The sequence below is a fragment of the Dromaius novaehollandiae genome, chromosome 5, assembly GCF_036370855.1.
Source record: "Dromaius novaehollandiae isolate bDroNov1 chromosome 5, bDroNov1.hap1, whole genome shotgun sequence".
Taxonomy (NCBI): Eukaryota; Metazoa; Chordata; class Aves; order Casuariiformes; family Dromaiidae; genus Dromaius; species Dromaius novaehollandiae.
In genome coordinates this window covers 51,863,952-51,886,578 of record NC_088102.1, presented here as the reverse complement: position 1 = coordinate 51,886,578, position 22,627 = coordinate 51,863,952, and the positions used below count along the sequence as shown (strand labels likewise).

Below are 22,627 nucleotides of genomic sequence, written 5' to 3'. Positions count from 1 at the left end.
TTTATCATCCTCTTAAAAGACCTCTGTAGAGAAATGATATATATTCATAGAAATATTTATAGATTATTAGTATTCTAATTACTATACATCAAAAATACTAAAATAAATAATGTGTTTTAATGTCCTCATGAAAAACAAAGTGTATCAAAATTAAATGGATGACACTCAATAGTAGATGGAAGACAAATACACTAAGTTCTCCAAGGGAGACTGCCCCATTTCTTGCAATGTACATCTTAATCTGCAGTTAGAAGGTTTAAGAAATCTTAATGTACATTAGTCTTTCTTTTGATCTACTGTTCTGACATCTTACATTTATAACTTGCTAATGTGGTATACATAACAACCATTTATTTTTTATGCAGTTTTCCTAATCAAAAGTTCTCTCTTTTCTGCTGCGTGCTTACTAGCTTTGCCAGGAAAAAGCTAGGTAGGACCACGTACAGTAAGCTCCCTATATGCAGAATCCTTGCTGAAATGTCTTTTGCAAGACTGTGAGATCAGGCGCAGAATTGCATTATTTTTCCTTGACAATATAAATATCACAGTGTTCCTTGCAGTAACATCATTCGTAAATTAAATTTGTTAGTCTAAACATATTTCCACATCTACTAATTGTTTAAATTTGTTACAGAAGCTTTCGCTGGTCTTCACATAAAATGTTGCTTGTAATTAAGTAAAGCTTTTCACATCAGGTCCTGAATGAGTTAGGCTTTGTCCATCAAGTACAACCTTTCTATGACATAGAAATATAAGTAATATAACAATTACTACAAAAAGCCACCCAAAGGCTGTGCTTTGTCCATCTTGCTGTTAATCATTGGCTTCCTTCACTGTCTTTCCTGGGAACTAAGTACAAGGGCATTAAGCTCTTCAGAGCCTCCTGGTGATGTCTGCATTGGCCCATTAGATTACTTACTTTCCATGAAAGTACATCAGGCTCTTGAAAGATTAAGCCTCGTTCTAGCCTACATGGTAGGGGTCCTCGATGGCATATCCTAAAGTCCTGATGCCCCAATAGCTCAGGGTGGGATGCTCAGAGCAGGCTGGAGCCTGAGGACACTGCAGTTCTTTTCTGGCCCGTGGAGCCAAGCTTTCTAGCCATGGAAACCCAAGCAGGAGAGTGAAGGAGAGAAAAGGGGGCTCGTACCTGCCTGTGCCCCCGGGGACAGAGTTGAGAGGAATCAAGACAGTGCATCTATGCGGTTTAAGTGTAGCCCCTTTCTGTGGCAGGTCAAGCAGCCTAATTAAATAAACCCCCCTCTAGCTTTCTGCTTTGAAATATTGAGATAATACAACATTTAATCACTATTTTTACATATATAATTTCATATGCATTACTGTAGTGTAAACCATACTAAGGACAGATTACCCTATTAGTCACAATGAATAGCATCTTACAATAAAAATACTCTCTCATTTCATTTTTTCAATGTTCTAAAACCCAAATCAGGGTATTTAGACACCAATGAAGTGCTCAAAGTAATTCTGATCCAACATGCTTCATAGATATCCTCTTTATTTATAGTCAATTTAAAGTCTCAGGAAAATAGAACATGTGTTTGTGAAGCTTTTCTCATGAGGAATACTAAAATACTTTTGTATGTTGTTGATTTTCCTTCACCAGGAATAAGAGCACCAAAATCAGACCTCAAACCATAGTTTTCTACCACTGCCCCCAAACAGAAAAATTACTATGGTTTAACCCTTACCTGCCAGCAACAGATTCCAGGGACTTCTACTTGGAAATGGGAAGCAGGATCCTTTAAGGGCAAGGAATGAAGGCAACATTGAAAAGTTAGGTGTCAGAATTTGATTTTAGGGGGAATTCGAAAGCAGAAGTTCAAATGAAGTAGAAATGAAGCTCTTGTCATGGTATGACTTGAAAGATGGAGAAATGAGCAAAATAAACATTTAGAGGAGATGAGGGAGCAAACTGTTCTTTCTCTAGTCTGCTGTCCTGGTCACTTTACAGATGAAACGAGGTAATGAAAATAAATTAATGATAAAGATAATGAAAGTGATAATAAGTAGTGTTAAGACTGATGAAGGATCACAGAGCAAGATGATAAAGGGTTTAGGAAGGCTGGAGTGACTTAGTGATACAATCGGAACAACAAGAGAGACTGCTTTAACTGCAGTGTTTTGAGCTACATGCGTGACAGTCAAGACCCACTTTCTGTAGTGGTGAACAAGACACAAATAATTCCCCCCCCACTAGCAATGGAATTACAGATTTTGTCTCGATTGCTGTCACAAAAAGATCACTTATCTTGCTGGAAAATTGCTTTCATAGTGTGTTCTGTAATTATTTCAGTCTCATCTTATTTAAGTCTCATCTCCTCAAAATATTTCTCTTAACAGTGGCTTTTACCTCTCCAATATTCTTTTACTATATTTTGAGTACTCATATCATACACTCATACTACTAAAACTAACATTTCTAAGAATGTGCATTTATGCGAATCTTTTCACTGCAATTTTCAACATCTCTACCTCAAATACTATAAAAAATCTGCAAGATACTCACAGGAATATTTATGGAATTCTGTTATCATAGTTATTAAATTATATATTTCATTTTAAAACATTTGTATAACTGTATGCTGTGTTTACTATGCAACCTCTACAACTTCACAGGGTTTCAATCTCTTATCTTACTAAATGTCAGACCAAGTTTAGTTTAAAAGCATTATTTTAGAATACGCTCATCTACAGTTCATCTCTGGATGTCTGTAATTCAAGTGATACTGTTAGGTTTGGGGAGTTTGCAAGATTTGTATTCTATGAGACTGTTTTGTTTAGTAGTATGATTCCATATTTTAAGTAGTTCTTTCTAACTACACTCCTACAGGACTCGTACATCAAACATGCCTTTTCAAAATATTTAAGAATACTATGCAATTTATGTCAGCCCACAGATACATCCCGGGAAGTTTTCACGGTTCACATTTGACCATCCCATTCAAAATATTTTGTTTAGAAGGGCCCATGACGTAAGCTTTACACTTTCAATATTACAGGGATCAGATTACAATCTTGCCTAGATGCCACACAGATATGAGGCTCATCTCAAGCACACGAGTGGAATAATGGTTGTGCTTTAATTTTCTAGCATTCTGGAATAGAAAGGGATGTTGTCTAATTAGCTGTTGAACACTGTCCAGAGCGTGATGTTTTCTACTCACTTCAGGGAGAGAGACAAGTGTATGTTAAGACACCTAAGTGCCTCTTAGTAAATTAATACGGTAAAAGTTCTTAGAAGTTTTCCTACTAAGTGAACCACAGGTGGTTTTAAGTGTCGCTTCAATTATTACTGCATTCATTATGTTTAGATCTGCCTATATTAAATATTGGACATACTATAAACAAAAACGGCACGTTTCTGTGCTCATCGAGGCTGCTCAGAGGGAAAAGGATACCCCCATTATCCCTTTGGGACATACTAAAAAACAAGAGGAGGTGCAAGAAGGATTCAGTGAAAAGTACTTTGCTTAAGTAGGTAAAAGAAATTAACCTCAGTGGCAGCAAAATAAAGAAATCCCTGTTCCTGTCAGTTTTCAGGAAGCTTAAGCAGCAGGTACAGCAGTGCAACATTGAAATCTTGAAGAGGAGTCCTAAGGCAAACAAACTCTTAATCAAAAATCAGCAACAGACATCTTTCACTGTAATAACAGGTATTCAAACAGAAAAGAAGAGAAAAAGCAAACGTTGCTAATATTTTGGCATTTGTAGGAGTTATCCAAAAAAAGCCTATCTACATTCCCTACAGCTTTAACCTGAGAAAAAATGCACATTAATGCTGCAAAGGAGCTGACACTTTTCATCTGCAGCCCACTCAGCCAAGGAACATCCACTTATATCCCCTCATACATTATTCAGCAGTGGTTAAGTAGCTCAGAAGCGCATGCAAATCAAGGAAGAGTAATTAAGAGCGCGGCTCATTCACAACCCGAACTCCTGACACTCCTCCGCGTCTCCAACCGGGAGCCTCCTGCAGCAGCCGGCCAAGCCACGGCAATGCCATTCGTGGCCGCAGGCCTTCCGGGCCACTTTACCTGCAAACTGGCCCATTTCTGTAACGGCGCCAAAAGCACCGGCCTGCGCCCACCTCCCGACAAGGCGCCTGCTCTTGGGGACATCTGCCCCGAAGCAGGTTCTCGCGCCCCGAGCGGTCAGTAAAGGTGGGCTCTTTGGCATGGGCACGAGAAAACGTGACCTTCCTCTGCTCACTGTAGCACTGACTATAATTCGGAGTTTGTTTTCGTTCTTTATCTGACTATGGAGCCTTGTACATCTACTAGCTAAACACAAAAAGAAGCCTAAAGTTAGGAAACTCCAGTTAGGGAAGGAGGTATTGTCGTCACAATCAATGGGATTACCTTAAATCATGATTTATCACAGTTATTTTAGTACGTCTCTTTAAGCATATGCAAAAGTAAACATTAAAATCAAAAAGAGTAAATTAATTTTTAAATTACAATGAGAAACTAAAGGGCCCAGTAAGCTGTTTAAAAGGTATACAACACGACTTTGGGAACAAGCTAATGTAAACAGTAGAGGAACACATAATTTTTGCATGTTTATGCAAATTACTCTGGACAAATTTTCCATGAAATCTACATCAACTGTACATTATGAAATATTTCCATGCATCTGAATTTATTATCTTCTATGCGTACTCAAGAGGTTGCAAACTTCATGCATTAATGTTCTTTATCAGAATTTAATAGCTTTAACTCTTCTGTTTTTAAGGACAATCATTATACTGTTTATATTTATGCAGCACAATTTTTCCCCATAGATTGTACACAGCAATAGAGCTGTTCAATGGGAACTGATGTTTACATATCAGACAGGATGTTTTCAGGAAAAAAAAGGAGCTAATTTTAATCAACTATTTATATTCACAACTGGTTGAACTCCAAAGTTCTATTAGCAGCCCTAGACCTGATCTCACTAAATTACAGAATGCTAAATTACAATAGAAAACATTTTTGTCATAACTGTAAAGTGATAAAGTGTAAAACAATGAATAAAAATATAAACATGCCTCACTCTAGGTGGCAAAAAATTCTATTAAGGTCATACATTCTTGCAGTCCTTCCAGACACACATTTTCATGTCAGAAAGACTGAGGGAAAAAAAAAAATCCTAAATGGCAAATGTTCCAGGTACTATGAGAAAAATATGATGTTGACAAAAAAAGAAAATCAGATCCATAACAAACCCCACCTAGAATTTAAGATGAAATACCGGTTCAGTAAGAATTTCGCTAGTATCTTAGGATATTCACATACTTTTTACTTGGTTGGAAACACTACTTACCCAAAACACCATACCAACAGCTCATTTTCCTCCAGCTCAATTGTATTTCCCTTCACTGATTTTCAGTTAAAGTCATTATTTTAGATGTGCTGGAGTATAGTTTGGTATCGAGTACCACTAACACAGCTAGCAGCCATCCATGAGCACACCACTTAATTAAGGGAAACAGGAATCAGCCAGGGTTAGGCGCTCACTTTATGGAAATTTTCAATAGATTTCCAATGTTTGCATAATCTAGACTGAAACTCTACTTTTGTGGTGCTTTCTTAAAAATTTCCACAGAAGGATCTATTCCTTTCCCTAAGACCGAACATGACTACACCCTAAAAAAAATGTTAAGCTCTAGCTCTCAAGATCCTAGTTACTTTAAATGTGATGCTTTCACTATAAAGCTTTATTGCATTTTACACAGATTGTTTGGAGGCATTTCTTTGCCAAAAATCCCTGGAGTTGAAATCAACTGAAATAAAAGAAAATCCTTTAAATTCTATTATTTTAGTATCATTAGTACACTGCACACACATACTCAGGATCCTTAATACAACTTGATTATTCACTTAGGTTGAATAAATGAGATTTCCTATGCTTCTATTGCTGATCCAAGATAGAAAGCATAACATTCTAGGAAAAAAAAGATGAAATATATATCCAAATATTTTGCCAAATACTTCAGAAGCGGCATCTCTTTTCATATATGAACTCTATCGACCTTATCCCAAATCTACATGATGTGTTAAAAGAGAAAATCTTAAGTATTATCCAACATACAGACCTGATTTTGATTTCAAGCTGGTCTGGGATCAGTGCTAATTCCACTGATTGCAGTGGAATTATTTATTTACATGTCTGTAGAAAAAAAAGATAGGCCCTGATGGCTTTATTTTATTCATGTATAACTCTTGAATATGTATGTTCAGTTTTATGCAATTAAAAGGTATTCAGCTGCGCAGAAAATATTCTTTGTCTAATGAAAAAGGAGTTTAACTAACTGGGCTAGAATTTTTTGTCTTAAAGACATCCATTCACATCCCATCATCTCAGGAGAAAGCAACCCATAAAACGCTGTTTAACACATAACGATGAAAGCTGTTTGCAAAGGACACCCTACACCTTTTATGAGATGCACATAAATTTAACAGTTCCATCATAAAACAAAAATGGTCTAAGAGTATACATTTGAAGTGTCATGACTGAAACCCATTTCTTGCAATTTCACATCTGAAGAACTTGATCAGTAAGTTAAGTCACAGCCTGTTACTTATTTGATAACGATCTCTTCGTGACCATTTCCCTACGCTAGTCTGACATGCCAGGAAACAAGTTCTGCAACTGAACATTTGGCCCCTTTAAATAGCTCCACTCATGCTAACAGCCAGTAAAACACTGATCTCCAGCGACAAGGACTTACACATGACTTAAGAAACATGCCTTATTCCAGCACTGATGTTCAAATGACTTGAAACTACACCAGTGCCACCCAGCATCATTGTGTCCCACTTACCCAGCCTCTTACACAGCAGAGGCGACTTTGGTATTCCCAAAGCCAGATTTCAGGTGTGTTTATCAACAGAAAAGGGAGGAAAGTTGAGACTTTTTTAACAGACACGAGGATACTGCGTTGGCTTTTCCTTATTGCCTAGAAGCAATTCAACCAGAATAGAGAATCGAATCCCCTACAACATGTATTTTAATGACTCACTGTTTTCCTATTTCTTGCTAGTTTGCACAAAGCTTAATGGACTCAAGCATGATTATTAAAACAAGGCAAACGAAAAAAACTTCACTTTTCTTAAAAAAAAAAAGAAGTATATTATGAAAAAATTTAGCTGTAACCAATTAAGGACATTCTAAAATTCGAGCCTGTTGTGTTAGAGATGGTAACAAAGTGTCTCAACCATATGCTGGTGTAATCTGTAAGAGCTAGATTCAAAGCTTCTGTCATTGTAATTTACTGTTTCAGAAACCAGCATAACCGCTATTGCATATAAACCCAGTATTATCAAATAATTTTAGATTTTAATTTGCATGTAGCACTGGATTGGTACAAACATTTGGATTTCAGATCTACATGACAGTTTTATCTTCAAATGTTAAAAACTTCTCTTTACCAAAAAGCAAATATAACTAAATAGGGAATCTAACGTTTTGAACTACTCTACTCCCTATTTATTCCATTTTATCACTTACAAGGAAGATGCAAGTCAAAAGATAAGCAGATTTTCATTGACTACATTTCACAACACCAATATTTATACGATTGCATAAGACACAGTCCATTAGCTGTCAGAAACAGACTTAATAGACTTTGCCTTTTTTCCTTTTCAAGAGAAAACTGAAAAACACTCCAAGATAAGGCACTAGCCTAAATTCAGATAAGTTTTGTGAATTTTATCCAAATTTATATTTCTGTAATACAGAACACAATTTGTCACTTCCATAACAGAATTTCGATACCAGAAAATTTCTCTCACCAGTTGAACTATTTCGCTCATCAGCTGACATAGAATAACCTCTAATGGATGATTATTTAGACATAGCCATAGGTGGAAAGCAGAAACGCGGATGTTTTTGCCAAAAGGAAAGTACAAATGGCACATAAATTCTGGGGTACCTGTAGTATAAACACTGGTCATTTGTAGCCTACAGGATGTTATTTTACAGTGTTCAAAACAAAGAGCTGCTACCATAGTAACTGGTGCATCACATAGCATAGAGATACTGCTCTTAGAAATACTGTTCAACATTATAGATTTTAAAAATAAAATGTGCTCTATCCTTTTAGGTTTCAATTGTTTGCATCGAAGAGGAAGCACGTACTTCAAAAGCGAGGGACACATAAATTGTCTTTGGGATAATTCCATAATTTTTTTTTCAAAATAAGAAAGTGAAAATACTTTAATAAATGAATTCTAAATTCTGTTATTCTCTGTTTGCAGTTAATGCCACTATATGATCAAAAAGCTCTTATTCTATACTAGTCCCTCCAAATCTCTGCGTAACACATGCCAAATATATCAAATTGGCTTAACTGCATGAAATTCCTGTCAGTAAATCTCTTTTGAAAGGTGCTTGCTAAGGTCAATCTGAAACTCCCAGCTAGCCAAGATGACAATCCGTACTCTGCAGAAGGATGGGACGCAGCGGAAACCCACTGGGATTTCGACTCAATTGGCTCTCCTTTGCCAGAGGGGCACACGGAGAGAAGCCTCCACCAGCTTTGGAGGCGGACTGGCTCCAAGCTTTGGCTTTTGGCAATGAAGAAGATAAAGGGAGATCGATCCTACCCAGAGTATGAAAACGCTTGTTCTCCCATTATGCACAATCAAGCTAGCAAAAAAGTTAACGCTGATTTCAGTGGATTTTAGACTTACCACATGCACAGAGGTCAGGCAGAATCAGGAACTAGTTTAGTAAACACTACACTAGTGAAGTTATTGGAATGGATTTTGATGTGCATGAATCTTAGGTTTTTGTGAAGTGAAAGATTTTTTCAGCTCTTTCTGTTTTGAGGTTCTTAAGAAAAAGAAAGATTTTTTTTTTTACAGTCTATTTTGATTCATAAATTATGGACGTCTTCAGAATAACACTGCCCTCATTCTGTAATATTTACATATAAATACATGATTTAAATTCCAAATACATATTTTTAGAAGCTTATATTACACTGTCCTTTTCAACGCATTTCAGGTGAATTGCAGGAAAAAAAGACTACTGCATTATTTACTGTAAGGAGAAAAATACAGTCCTGTTTTAGAAAGTCCAAAGCATTTTGTGTATTAGGAATCCAGCTAATGCATGTTTCCTTTCATTTAGTTGAAATAATGTTAGATCAGTTCTTACATTTTTTGTCTCTTCTGAATAACTTCACACCAGTAATATTGCACCTCTATTGATTTACTTAGACTTCTAAATAAACACTGTTAATATTCGATCAATGGGTCAAAAAGAAAAATAAATCTGTCCTAAGCACAGATTAGAAAGCAAGCATGTCAACACTCTTGGGATTGCCTTTGGCTATTTTTAGTTCCTAAACTCCAAAACAAATGTTGCAGAACTTCTAAAACATAGAAGTTCATGGATCCAATCAACATATATTACAACTGCTTGTAATTTGTTATTTGTCCTAATGTAATCTTTTCTTGGACTCAGGTTAAACTATTAATCCACTGCTAGCAGCCCAATGCTATTATAAAACATGGCCGTAACATCTGCCAGCAGCTGCAACACAGCAGCACGCAAGATGCTACAGTACTCACTATGTTGAAACTCGAGTATCTCATATATCACTTTGAGAATTTACTGCCACTTAATGCAACTGCTGCACGTACTGTGGCATGATAAACATAAACAGGGGCACAGGTTCCTATCAGACAGATTCTGAAAAGGTGCTGAAGCTTACCCTGCACAGGACTGCAATTCCTCCTCCTCGCCTTTCAGGACAGGGGCCAAAGGGAAATTTTCTTTATTCCTATAACCCTGCAGTTCTGTGCAAAATTGCTGAGGGAAAGGAGGAGTCAAAAATGCAGAAATCTCAGTGACAGCCTCAGATACAGGGAAGGGTCCCGTTTTATATGGGAACAGAATTTGAATGACCGAGGCAAAAACTGGAAGACCACAGAGTTACAATACTCAAAAGAACAGAAAAGATGCAGACGCTGGCAAAAGGAGAAGAAAAATGAAGAAAGGTGAGAACAAAGGCAAACCAGGACGATTAAATGGAGATGCGATCTGCAACAGACAAGACGCAATTCAGACGAAACAACTGAAAAATGCTTATTAGGTTTTGAATTAGCAGTCAGACAAATCCAACATGGGATATGAGCGACTTGGTAGCAGTGTTGAAGGAAAGGATCTAGCTGTTACAGCAGATCACAAACTAATTACCAAATTTTTGGGGGCTGCAAAATGAGCTCATTCTAGCCATTCTGCAAGCCAGAGTGACACTGTATCGTTGCATTAGTGCGGCGCCAAGCTAATGTAGCCTGCTTGCTTAGAGGCTTCCAACATTAAACGCAATCCAGCACTAACCATAGCTCGCTGCCTTTCAGTTTAAGTGGTTCCCCAGTTTTGCTGGCTCTGAATGCATATGGAATACATCTGCGTTTGCCTTTTAAAGACACAGGTATACCCAGAGCCACACTGCTCTGAAAAAAGCCAATACCACACTCAGGTGCATACAGAGCACTGCCTTAGGTACTCAGCATGAGGTGCTCTACCACATTATTGGATATGGATCAACATGAGAGTGTCTAGGGGTGAAAATGCGTGTCCAGAGGTCTTAGAAGGACCTACAGGGAATGAAAAAAAGTGGTTAGCTTAGTTGTAAGAACTTACCCTTGCTTAGGGACCACTGGTCGCTATACTGCAAAGGCCTGAAAATTCACCCTAAGTGATTCTCAGCTACTTTTCTGATTTTCATCTAGTGAGCACCAAATGCGCAGAAACCATCTGCAGAGCAGAATCTCCGTCCTCTCCCTCCCCAGCCGAGTGCCCTTGCCGCCAGGGTAGCGGAGCCCCTTCGTTAGCCCGCGGCCTCTGCACAAAGGAACAGAGCGCTTCCCTCTCTCCCTCCCTCCCTCCCTCCCAGGTCCCTACGGCCCAGGGATCTGAGCACTTTTAAGACAAGGGACCACGGGGTTTCAACACCCACCCCACTCCCCAAGTTAAGGCAGACGTAGAGCCAACACCTCCTCCTTTAGGGAGCAGGCGCAGCACGTTCCTGAACACCCGCTCTGCCTGCAGCCGGGGCCGCTGGGTGCTCACCCTGTGAACGCCCCGCAGGCACGGGTGCCCGAGTCGGGCACTCGGGCTGCAGAACGAGGACAAAGTTCAGGGACTGGCTTGCACTTAGCACTGCCTTTTGGTTAACTCTGGAAAGCTTCCTGCTCATCCTACAGGCATGCTGGGGCTTTCTGCACAGATGCCTGCCTCGTCATTCGGATTGTGTTGGGAGTTCACACACCTATAGCGTGAATATTTTCCCGTTAGTGGAACACAGGCACTTTTTTGATGCTGAGCACCTCACGTTAGGCATCTCACTTCAGGCTGCCCGGATTGTATTCTCAGGAAGGTGGCTCTTACCTTGGCTTTTTTCAGAACAGTTTTAACATTTTTTTTTTTTAAACGATGGATTCGACCAACTGCATTGAGCCAATAACAACATTTAGTAACCTTCATATTTGCCAAGCTCCTGATCGTCAAAAGGACCTGATTCTGCCTAAGCCGTAAGTCAGAACAGCCACAGAGTACGTGAGGTAGCAAAAAATACAGCCCTGGCCAGGTGAGCTGTCCTTCAGCCTGCACAGGAGAACTACAGGCTCCAACTCTGTCTCCTGTAACACACCACATACAATTTTGGCTGAATTTACAAGAAGATCTTTCTTCCACAGAGGAATTAGTATCGGTCAGTGTGAGCTCACTTTGCTCTACATTTCTGGGGAGAGGACTGGGAGACTCGGAAGACCATTTTAGTCATTTCTGTGCAATCCCATTTTAGTAATCTCGTAAATTCTGCAATAGTTTTTTTGAGGTATTGAACACGGAATCATTATTGAAGTAGTTTCTGAATCAATTCAGATAACTGCTGAATATTGAATACTGAATAAAGAATGTCCTGGAATACTGGTGGACAAAGGAGTAAACTTCTGAGCCCCTAGTGCTTTACAATCCTTTACTCAAAGACCTAAAATATTTTTCATAAAGTCATTTCACTGATGAAATATAGCTGGCAAAATGCATTATTCCAATTTTTATTTTTTATTTATATCATTTCCTACCTTTAGTTTTAATACCATGCACTCTCAATAATGGAGTCTCACAAATACATTCTTCCCTTTATTTTCCTGTAATAATATCATAGCAGTTTTCTCTCGCTCTTCTCAGTCTCTTTGTTCTCTTCACAGCTTTTCCTAGTCACAGAATGAAGAAATGTGTAAAAATAGGCCACAAGAAACCAGCCACACTTGATCTGCGCAGCAAAAATAGAGCTCTTTCGCACCTGGCATTCTCAAGAGTGTTAATGAAGCAGACAAGACAAGCCATGCTTTGACCCAAAATAAGACGACTAACCCCCCAAAAGAGGGGCAAAGACAGATTTGAACCAACACAAAAAAATCCCATGAACTCATAGCCTCTTTTGATTTCTTGCAAGATGTGACTCAAGAAGTCTGGACAAGCGCTATTTTGACAAGACAGAGTCAGGTTTCCCTTTGAAGGTAAAGGCAGCGAGCTGGGAGCGGGCTGCACAACGCAGCATCTCTCTGCGGCCCTACCGGGGGTCTCACCTCTGCAGGGGCATCCCCACAGGCGAGACATGCGAAAACAAGTCCAGAAAGCATCACAGATGAAAGCATTAATTTTAGTCTGCTAAAATCCCTCACGTCAAGATAAAGATGTATCCTGGTGCCTGCAACCCCAGAAATGCCAGAAGTAGTAGCGGCTGGATGATGGACCAGAAAAAAGGAAAGACGGATTCAAGGGCAAGGCAGCAAGTTGACGGCCTGCACTTAGAAGACTTTTACAGGAGCAATGAGTAATTTCTTCAGGACATAAATAATTTGTGACAAATGAAAGATTTGAGAAGGTAGATTTAAGAGTGAAAACACATCGCAGAATTCATGCTTAATTTTGCTATCTCAAATGTTACAAAGAGATACAAAGGGCAGTTTCCCAAACAGGAAATGTTATAATACAAAAGATTATATATAAAGAAATGCAATTTATCAAGTAATTTTTTTTTTTTTTTTTTTTTTTTTTTTTGGTAAGGGAGCAGTTTTAGAGGAGGAATAAGATTTGGGCATTTCACTTTCACAATTTATTTCTGAAGACTAAACAGCTAGGATGATAGTTTTAGGACAGTACCTTTACTAGGTTACCAAAGTCTTGATCTACGAGAGTAGAAATATATTTCTACGAAGTATATAACTAGCAGGGAGACAGAGACACTCACACACTTACACATATAATACTGTCTTAATTCTGTCCTTTCTGCCTCTTCAACTCAATAAATCTTTTGTTGTTTTCTTTCAGCGTGGATTTCCAATTACAGCCACTCTCCTGGATAAAATCTACCCTGCAACCTCTTCGGAATCAAGATGGTACCACAATTTTGCCTTTTATGGAAAATTCAGGAGGTTTTTTTCAAGATACTCTATAGAAAATGGAGCAGACATTAGTCTTTTGACTCAAGTGTGTGAAAAACTGTGTATGAAATTACACAGATGCCATACAAAGGGTAATAAAACAAAAATTTGTAACAGATTATTGATTCTCTGGGAAAGAAGCTTATTGCACATCAGTTGGATGTGCCAGGCTATGCAGGGCAGGTAAGCTACACTGCCTGGGACGGACAGCAGGAGACTGGACCGCCCAGCATGTTCTGGTACTTGCAGCTCTCCAGAGGGAGGATGTCCTTCTAGGGGTCAAGGGATGAGCAGAGAGAGGTGCACCACAGAGAGGGGGGCAAAACAATAAGCCCACTCCCTAGTGGGCCTTTATATATGTATGTATGTGTACACACGTAGAATTACTTTACATGGATACACACACGCACACATATAAATACACACATACATATACATCTATACCTATACCCAAGTACTAACATACCTATAGACAGACTTGCAATTAAAACTTTAAATCTAACTGGTTAACTTGGAAAAATCAAGAAATTGAAACAGAGCTTCCTTAACAACATGTGCCACCCATACATTCCATCTTACGTAACTATATTAAAAATAATAAATATTTTCAGCTATTTCTGAAAACACACAAAGCCAGACAGCACCAAAACAATTCCTCCCCTGACATCCTTAAGAAACGTTATAGTAACAAATAACACGTACATCCTTTAGGATCGCTATTTGAGACTGGAGAGAACCATGGAAATCAGTAAACAAGACATCCTACTGATTCAGCAGTGCTTAGAACTGCAAAATAAAGAAAAATCATGTAAAACATTTCCTGTCAGTGAAATGAACATCTGGCAATGAAACAAAACAGTAAAGAAACATGTCCAAACAGCAGCTCATTAAAATAGAAGGGGGAAAAAAATAAAAGGTTCAAGTAGTTTCAACTGCCTTATTCACTGGAAACTCTGCCCAAGATCCTAAGGAGATCTGAGTTAAACATTCAGAAAGTGTTTACTCTGAACATATCTTCCACAATGTGACAAAGCCTTGACTGCTAAAGATACAGCTTATCCTGAACATCATGTGAAAGACTGTCAACTCAGACATAGGAAAAGCAACCTGGAAGATTGATGAGCTATGAGACTGAATGGCAGCAACAGTGTGAAAGAGTACACTCATTTCAAAGCAGTACACATGAAAAGGCTATTTCTTTATCAAGCTTGATCTATGATTTGACAACAAATGGTCTTGTATGAGGATACTATTTCCTTTTAAAGAGATCACATATTACAAGATAATTTTCACTAAAATTTTAACAGTAATACCCAAGGGTTGTTATTAAAATCAGAATATTCATAAAATATTAAAACAAATTTCTTCAATGAATTAAGTGACAAGTAAATTGTCAAGCCATTGTATATTCAATGGAAAACTATCTGATCTACCTAATTTTGATAAATAATCTAATTTGGAAGAAAACCAGGATGTTTGGCTGTTAAAAATGAAGGTAAAATCATGCAAGATTAACATAACATAAAGAAGAGGTCCAAGTAAGGAAGTGAGTCACTGAAAAAGTGTAATAAAATGTGTTCAAAATGAAGGATATTAGCCTAACTTAAAAAGGTTATTTGAACCTATCTAAAAGAAAAATACTATCCTTGCCAATCATTAATCTGATACAAATACCTTATGTGATGTTTTGCATGACTGGCAATGTAACCATGTTGCTTCTGTATTTAAAAGGCTAATCTCATCCAAATCCAATTAGACAATTAACAATCCTTTCCCCAAATGGGAGTTATATTGAACCTAATTATTTTCAATAATGCAACCATTAAGATACACATTGGCACATGAAAATCTAGCTACAAATTCAGGAGTTACAAATCCGTCCTCTTTCCCATAGCCTTAACTTTGTATTCAGTAGGTAGTCCCATTAGATAAAGAAAATCACGAGGTATGTAAAAATGCTTATTAACAAGTCTTCAGTATAAGGACCTATATAATCCTGAGTTTCTCTATTTTTCCTCCTCCCACAAGTTTATTTTTTTAGTCCATCTCTGTATTTATTTCAGGATACAGGAATTTTCTTCAGGAGACATCCCTGACTATTCTTACCAATACCTATTTTTCCTCATTGTTTTATCTGGCATTTATTTCCTGTTCTTTCATCTCTTGTTTCTGTGTTCATACCACCGTAAATGGGAGAAATAGAAAGCCACAGAGTTCTGCACACATTTATTTCCCCATTTGTCCTGCATCTATTTTTGACCTAGCTTCATTGTCTGGCAAAGAAGTTCTGAACAGTGTTTGACAGAATGTTAGAGAGAGATTAAGGTTTGTGCTGAAAAACAACCTAAAGGAAATATATTAACTCTTCAGGAATACTAGAATTCTCTGCAAAACATCTTCAAACAATTTTCCTTCTGCACTATCCCTTGTCAGGCTGCCTCATACTTTACAACTGTACTGACAATTCCCTTATCTTGATAGGTCCACACCTCTAGCACAGGTCCAAACACTCCGATTCTGTTAGAGACCTGTATATAAGAATTGAAATGCATTGATAACGTAGCCTCAAGAGGCATACCCTCTTAAGACAAATGCAATTATAGAAGGCCTGGGGATACAGCTTTTAGTTGGCACTACGACAATAGTTAGCGCTAAGATAGTTAAAATTAAGATATTACTGACGAAACGGCAATAGAAAAAACACCAAGTCCATGCTAGTTCTTTGTGTTCGGTTTAGACTTTCGCTCAAGTTTTACATGTCCTACTCATACAGAGTTTTTTGGGGGTCAGACTTCTCTAACAGTTTAGATCAGCTCCCTGATGCTAAGAAAGGAGTGCCTTTATAACAGTCTCTTTAAAAAACTCCAGGCGTACAGAAATTTGGACACAGAACACAACCATAGCATCTAGAAGAAGACTAAGCTATAATCAAGATCCAAATTTATATTGGATTTATATTTATTTATATTAGAAACAAGATACATCTGCTTAATAAAGGGGTAAGCGACTCCAGAACAATTTTCAAATGGACCCAAAACGATCAGATCACAAGACTCGGATACAATTTTCTGAATCCCATTTATCCATTATTGCAGGTTTCAAACAAGACAAAATGTTTGTCCTAGTTATGTTCCTGTTCAAGCAGCAAATTAGTTAATGTAAGTTCTGTAAACTGCACTATGGAGAAGGTCAGACTACACGATGACACTAATCTCTTCCAGTTCTATGACCTACAATCTATAAAATTGAATCAAAGACTGCTGAATTAATTCAAAAATACTATTTTCTCTTTATATGCCCTGAATTAAAGGCATCCTATGTGGAAGGCTGGACCTGAAAGGCAGCCTCCCATGGGACAGGCTGCCTGCTTTCCATTTCTGGTGACTCGGGTGGGAGCTAAGGATGTTCAGCACTCTGCGCAATCAGACGTCAGGCTGGACAACGCTTGAGCCCTCAAAGCTGTACTTCAGTGAAAACAGAACTGCAATAGCCATTTATACGGAGGTGAATTTCACTCACAGAGAGTAACCGCAAATCTTTACCAGAAGTTCCAGTTTAGCTAACACATTTCCAAATCCCAGCTTTCGAGGGTTCTGGGGTCTTTGCATTGCTGTCTGCTCACAGCATGACCTTTCATCTGCCTGTTTAGTTGAACAGCATTATCCTTTTCTGTATCTCACTGGAATTTTTGAGGATAGTATAATCCACTCAATTACTTTATTTTTGGAAAACACAAAATTAATCTTATCCATTTAGCAGCTTGATATACAAAAACACATTTCATTTTTGTCTCTGGTCATAGAGTCCATCATTTTTCCTACTGACCATACTTTAAGCCTTTACTTCTTTTTTCCCTAATGTAATGGTAGCAACACTTTTTGTTTGTTTTCTAATTCAGCAATCTGCATTAGTTCTATGTACCTGACCTCAGATTTTATTCCCCTGTATGTTACTTCAGAGGTCTTAAGCCAGTAAAAGCTACTAAAACAACAACGAAAGAAATCCCCCAAACTACTGCACTCCGTTTTGGTGAAAGGACAAAAAGGACCATGCAGTAGAGCATACATACCCTTTAGGGATTTGGGAAGGTAGCTGACTCTATGCGATGATGAAATAGCTCGCTGATGACTGGAACAGTTTAAAAAAGCACAGTTCAGCTGCTGGATATAATGGTCCCAGCCGAGAGGGTGCAGAGAAGGTGAGATGTGTTCCTCCCAAGTAGGAGCTAAGTAGAAGCCAAATTTGGGGGAAGCGTAAGCTGGGGGACCAAGAAACACTTCCAGCCATTTGGGTCTGATTGTGAAGAATGGGGCAAGATCCAAACACGTACCAATTTTCCCCTTTGCTTTCCACCCTTCCAAGCACGCAACCTGGCTTCTCCAGGACAAAGATGGGGACATGCCAGGGAAGACAGGGTGTGATGAGCACCCGCTGCTCGGACCACAAAGTCTCTCCCTAGACCAAAAGTAACTCAAGTCCATTAAGATGGCCTGGGTTTATTGGGCAAGATGTGTTTGTGGGTAAGATAGCCCACAGGTTTTTTTTCTGCTCAGTTAGGAGGTGGTTCTTGTTCAATGTGTAAAATAAAATCCAACAGGAGTGGCCAAGGCAAGCGTTGCCTGCCTGGCAGGTAGCAGGACACGCTGCAAACTGGTTTACAAGAGTAGGCCATATCGTTCTGAAAACTACTTAACGATTACATATGTCATCATTTCCTTCCTTACTTTCCTGCTTAGAATTAAGCATAACATTAAAAAGACACAGGCAATGACTATGTACTGCATAACCTGCAATACGCTGCATCTAGTTTCACCTTAGATAGTTCGGAAGCTACGATTTCCTGTCCGTATGATCTCCTAATACATGAACATGCACAGAACTACGCTAAAGTTCAAAGGTCAACAAAAAAATGAATCAAATTCTGAAAATGAAGTTTAAACTTTGAGATACTACTCCATAGCTACTGCACAATTTTGTACTAATACATACGCAGATACAATTTACTTCTGATCAAAGGGAAAAACAGAACCACTGTCCTACATTTCAGTAGATAATTACACTAACAGATAGCAATACCCTTTTTCCAGTTTGTTTGCCACTGCATACCAAGATGGAGCACATGACGCGCTTTTCCTTGGAACACTTTGGACGGTAACAGGAAAATAACAACAACAAATTTATTTCATACCAATGAATATTTGTTTGACTCAGCTTAAAAGTCATTGATGTGAAGTTTTCCTACGGTCATTAGAAGTAATTATTAGTTCAGGATAGGTATTTAAAACATAAACTAGATAAGGTAACGTAGGATTATGACAATGTGATGAGAATGAATATGTATTTAAAAAGCTGACAGTGAAGATCTCAGCATCATTGCCCTTCTCATTACACTAATATTATCCTTTTTCCATTTTAAAATGCCTCATAGCATACAAAACAAGTTAAGTTACCCACATAACTCAAACGACAAATACACAAGGTTATAACACACGCTTATGTCTCTTTTGCTTCTATTAAGTAACATGAGGTAAAAATAGAACAAGTTATTGCATGCTGATGACAGCTTTGTGGATTTCAAAGTCTTTTGATTTACTGCCCTTTCTTGTTTCTGCTTCTACCATTTTAAATAAGGTTTCTTCTAACTTAAAAAAATATATATTCTGCAGGCATTTGAGGTATGAAAATCAAATTGCTAAATGATTCTCAAGAAACCAAATAAATAAATAGATAAATAAACAGAATATTCATTGGGCTGGATAGCATTTAATAAAAATACTTGCAGCTGAAAAAGCAAGAAAGCTGACCTCAATCACTCTGATCTAATTAAAGAAAATAGGTTAGAAAAGCAAGCTTACCACAAACCTGCTAATATCCTTGTCTTTTAAAAGACTTGTTTTGCTTATTCTATAAAAAAAGGCCTGTTTCTTAAGGTGTTTACAGCCACAGTTCCAATAGAAATAAATACTTTTACTCATGCTTGAAATGTATTTTATTTAAAAGCAATTGCCCAGTACAGAATATGTATATTTTAAGGATAAGCCTACTATGTTAGCAGACTTTCAATACCAAAAATCTGTGTGAAAGCACAGACAAATCATCACATACACATATCTCTGCATAATTATAGAGGAACACAGGAACTCTGACTTGAAGCCTAGCAACAGTATCCAAGTATTAGTTAGTCTGCTAATCAACTACCAAAAACTCACACACCAGCTCAATGTGTTTCATTTTGCAAAAGCAAAAAACAAACAAAAATAAAGCAAAAAATCTATTGCTTCTAGCTTCAGAGCTGCTGAAGGACAACATGTACAATATAAAACAAACCTTGTTCACTTGAAGAAGAACAACCCATGTCATTTAATCCATCTGAAAATTCATCTCATCACAGAAAACCAAGGCAAAAGAGATTCAAAAATAGGTTATCCAAGTCAAAAGATTACCAGTTTGCAGCATACTTAATGTCTGCATATCTGTATCTAATTAAAGCTTCAATATTCTTATATGTATAATTGTTTTTTGTACCTCCGTCCTATAGAAGCCATAGTAAATTCTGTATAGCAAATGCTTCCTAAATCTGCTGTGCTCATTTACTCAGAGACAGCTGCAGAGTGGATGAAAACAATCAGGGATTAACTTTTCTATTCATCACATCTTTTAATCCATTACTTTCTCTTACTTTGCAATAAATAAATGCATAGTTATACAAATGAATAATATGCTGTCACTAGTTTAAAAAAAGAAGTTTACAAAGGGATGTTAGGGTTTTTTTTTTTTTTTTAACAATGTGTAACTGCTGTGCTGTACATTAGGAGCATATATAATGTCTTCCTCAAAGCAGGAAAGAAGATGGAACAATATAGTGACAAAGCTGCAAGATACTTCTGGGTTCCAAGGACTCCCCAAAATAAGTAATAATTACAATAAGCTGCTCTGATGTTGTTGTTATTCCTAAAAAAAACTAATTTGGGGCATGATGAATTCCAATAATCTGAGGGGCTGCACTGAGCATTTCATACTCTTGTAGGACAAGCTTCTAAGTATCTTATGGTAATAGCTTTTCTTGCTTTATAAAAAATATTATTTTAATTTGTTTCAATAGGATTACTTTAAAAATGATAATAGTAATTTTCTTTCACCTTTTGAACATCTGTCAAGAAAACAATAGGGATTCCCTGATGTTTAAAACCTTATTTAAAAAAATAAATACAATGAAATGTGGATCTTATGTTGTAATCCCTTACTGATATCCTTTTTGCTCTCCTCTGGATCCATCATCTCTTACACATTATTTGGTCTTCCAAATCTGCACCATCCCTGTTAGAAATATGAGCAATGTGAACTTTCCCTATCAGTGACAGCAAGGTTTCCTTTATTGTACTAAGCCACAGAAATCATTTGTAAGGCTTTATTTTTTTTTAATCTTGTTTCTGAAAAAATGGCAGCACCAACTCCAAAAGCAATACTCTCCTGTGAATAGTTATCATGCCACAGTTTCAATGGACTAGTTACTCAGATACATACTACGCTACCTGAGATGGAAAGATTAATTGGCAATAGATGTGGGAAAAGCAGCAAGGTAAGGAGGAAACGATTTCTGACGTAAAAAGTGAAAGCATGTGTTAGAGAACCCACGCAATTTTGAACGATCAGAGGAAAAGGTCAAATTTTTTAATAGCTAACAGATTTTACGCTGGTATCATGGATAGGAGGAAGCAGGTTCTGTGAAACTCCAGTTAGCTGGGGAGACCAGGGCTTACAGCCAAAAAGGAATACAAGTGCTTCAAGAGCTACTTGCCCGAACATGTACGCACTGTGAGCCAAAGAGCCATGAAAATAGTGCGCAGGTTTGGATTCAAGGTCTCCCCCGCCACGGATCGCCCTTCACTTCGGCGTGCGCGTGCTCTGCCACAGTTTCCAAGAAGGCAGATGGTTGAACCCAAGCAGACGGGGGCTTCCCCAGAGCGCAGAAATGACGGGGAGGTGGGATGGCCGTAGTACCCACTTGGCAGGGGAAGCGCTGCTGCTCAGTGCTGTCTCAGGGCACACCTACCAGACCTAACCTCTCAGGATACTTTTGAACCCTGAAGAACATCATGTGTCTTGAAATCCACTCAGCTTCCCCAGCAGAGTGGCCTCTGCAGCCCGATTTTAGGTAGCTGAGGAGCTTTACTGGCAAACTCCTCTGTTTTTCCAGGCGACTAGACAGGGACTCTTTGGATCGCTCAGGTTGCCAACGGCACCTACAGCTTTGTCTTTTGGATTCGATCCTGATTTCATTTTGCTGCTGTTAAAGGGAAACAGACAGAATTTGGCTCTCTGGCTGAAGATACACCCTCTCACCAGCCCTAAGCAGAGGCTCTAATCTGCTAAGATCTGCGTGCAATGAGCAGACATTGCACACTTTAGAGAACATCCCCCTTTCCTCAGTCAGATGTCACATTGCTCCGACAAATGAAACATAGGTCATCTTTTTGGCCTGTTTTGACTCCAAAATAATTATTTTTACATTTTCTACAATCTGCAATATAGACATTAAGTCTTATGATTATTGCCGAGAAGCTTACTTTATATATGCCTAGTTTTCAGTTTTTCAGCAAATCTGCCCAATACAATTGCTTCAGGAATAATAGTTAGGAGCTTATTCAATAATGTTACATCTATCAATATAAGAAAAGATCCTATCACTATGAAAAATCTGTACTGAGCAACAAGATGGAGCTTTCCTGACTGCTGTACGAAAGTACCTCATTTTCATAGGAGATCTGGCCAAGCTAAGGTAAGCAATGCTGCTCTGTAATTAAAAAGTACGAAGAGCAAGCAGGGGGATGGGATCCATAGAGTTTTGTATTTCTAGAGAAACAAAGATTTAGTAGTTCTGCTGCAAATTAGCTTTTTCTACTGCTAGACAGCTGACACCTTGGTCATTTTCCACTTGAGATGCTTCTCCATCATCTTTAACAATAGTTTAAAAAAAAAAAAAAAGGGCTCCTTACTAAAGCGCAGAATTGGGCCTCTTAACAGTGTTGGACTTTGCGCACAGCTTTAAATGGTGTCCTACTCTAAAAGCCTATGAAATATAATTGGCAGGCAAAGATGGAATGGATAATAAGTGATATAACCAGCACTTCAGCATGTATGTTTATTTATCTAGAGCT

The 22,627-nt window shown here is 38.1% G+C and overlaps 1 protein-coding gene across 4 annotated transcripts in view; it reads right to left on the bottom strand.

Annotated features, from left to right (window-relative positions):
* The window catches only part of SHANK2 (SH3 and multiple ankyrin repeat domains 2), a 374,573-nt gene that overhangs the window by 244,344 nt on the left and 107,602 nt on the right, over window positions 1-22,627 (bottom strand). The gene's annotated exons all lie outside the window — the stretch shown is intronic.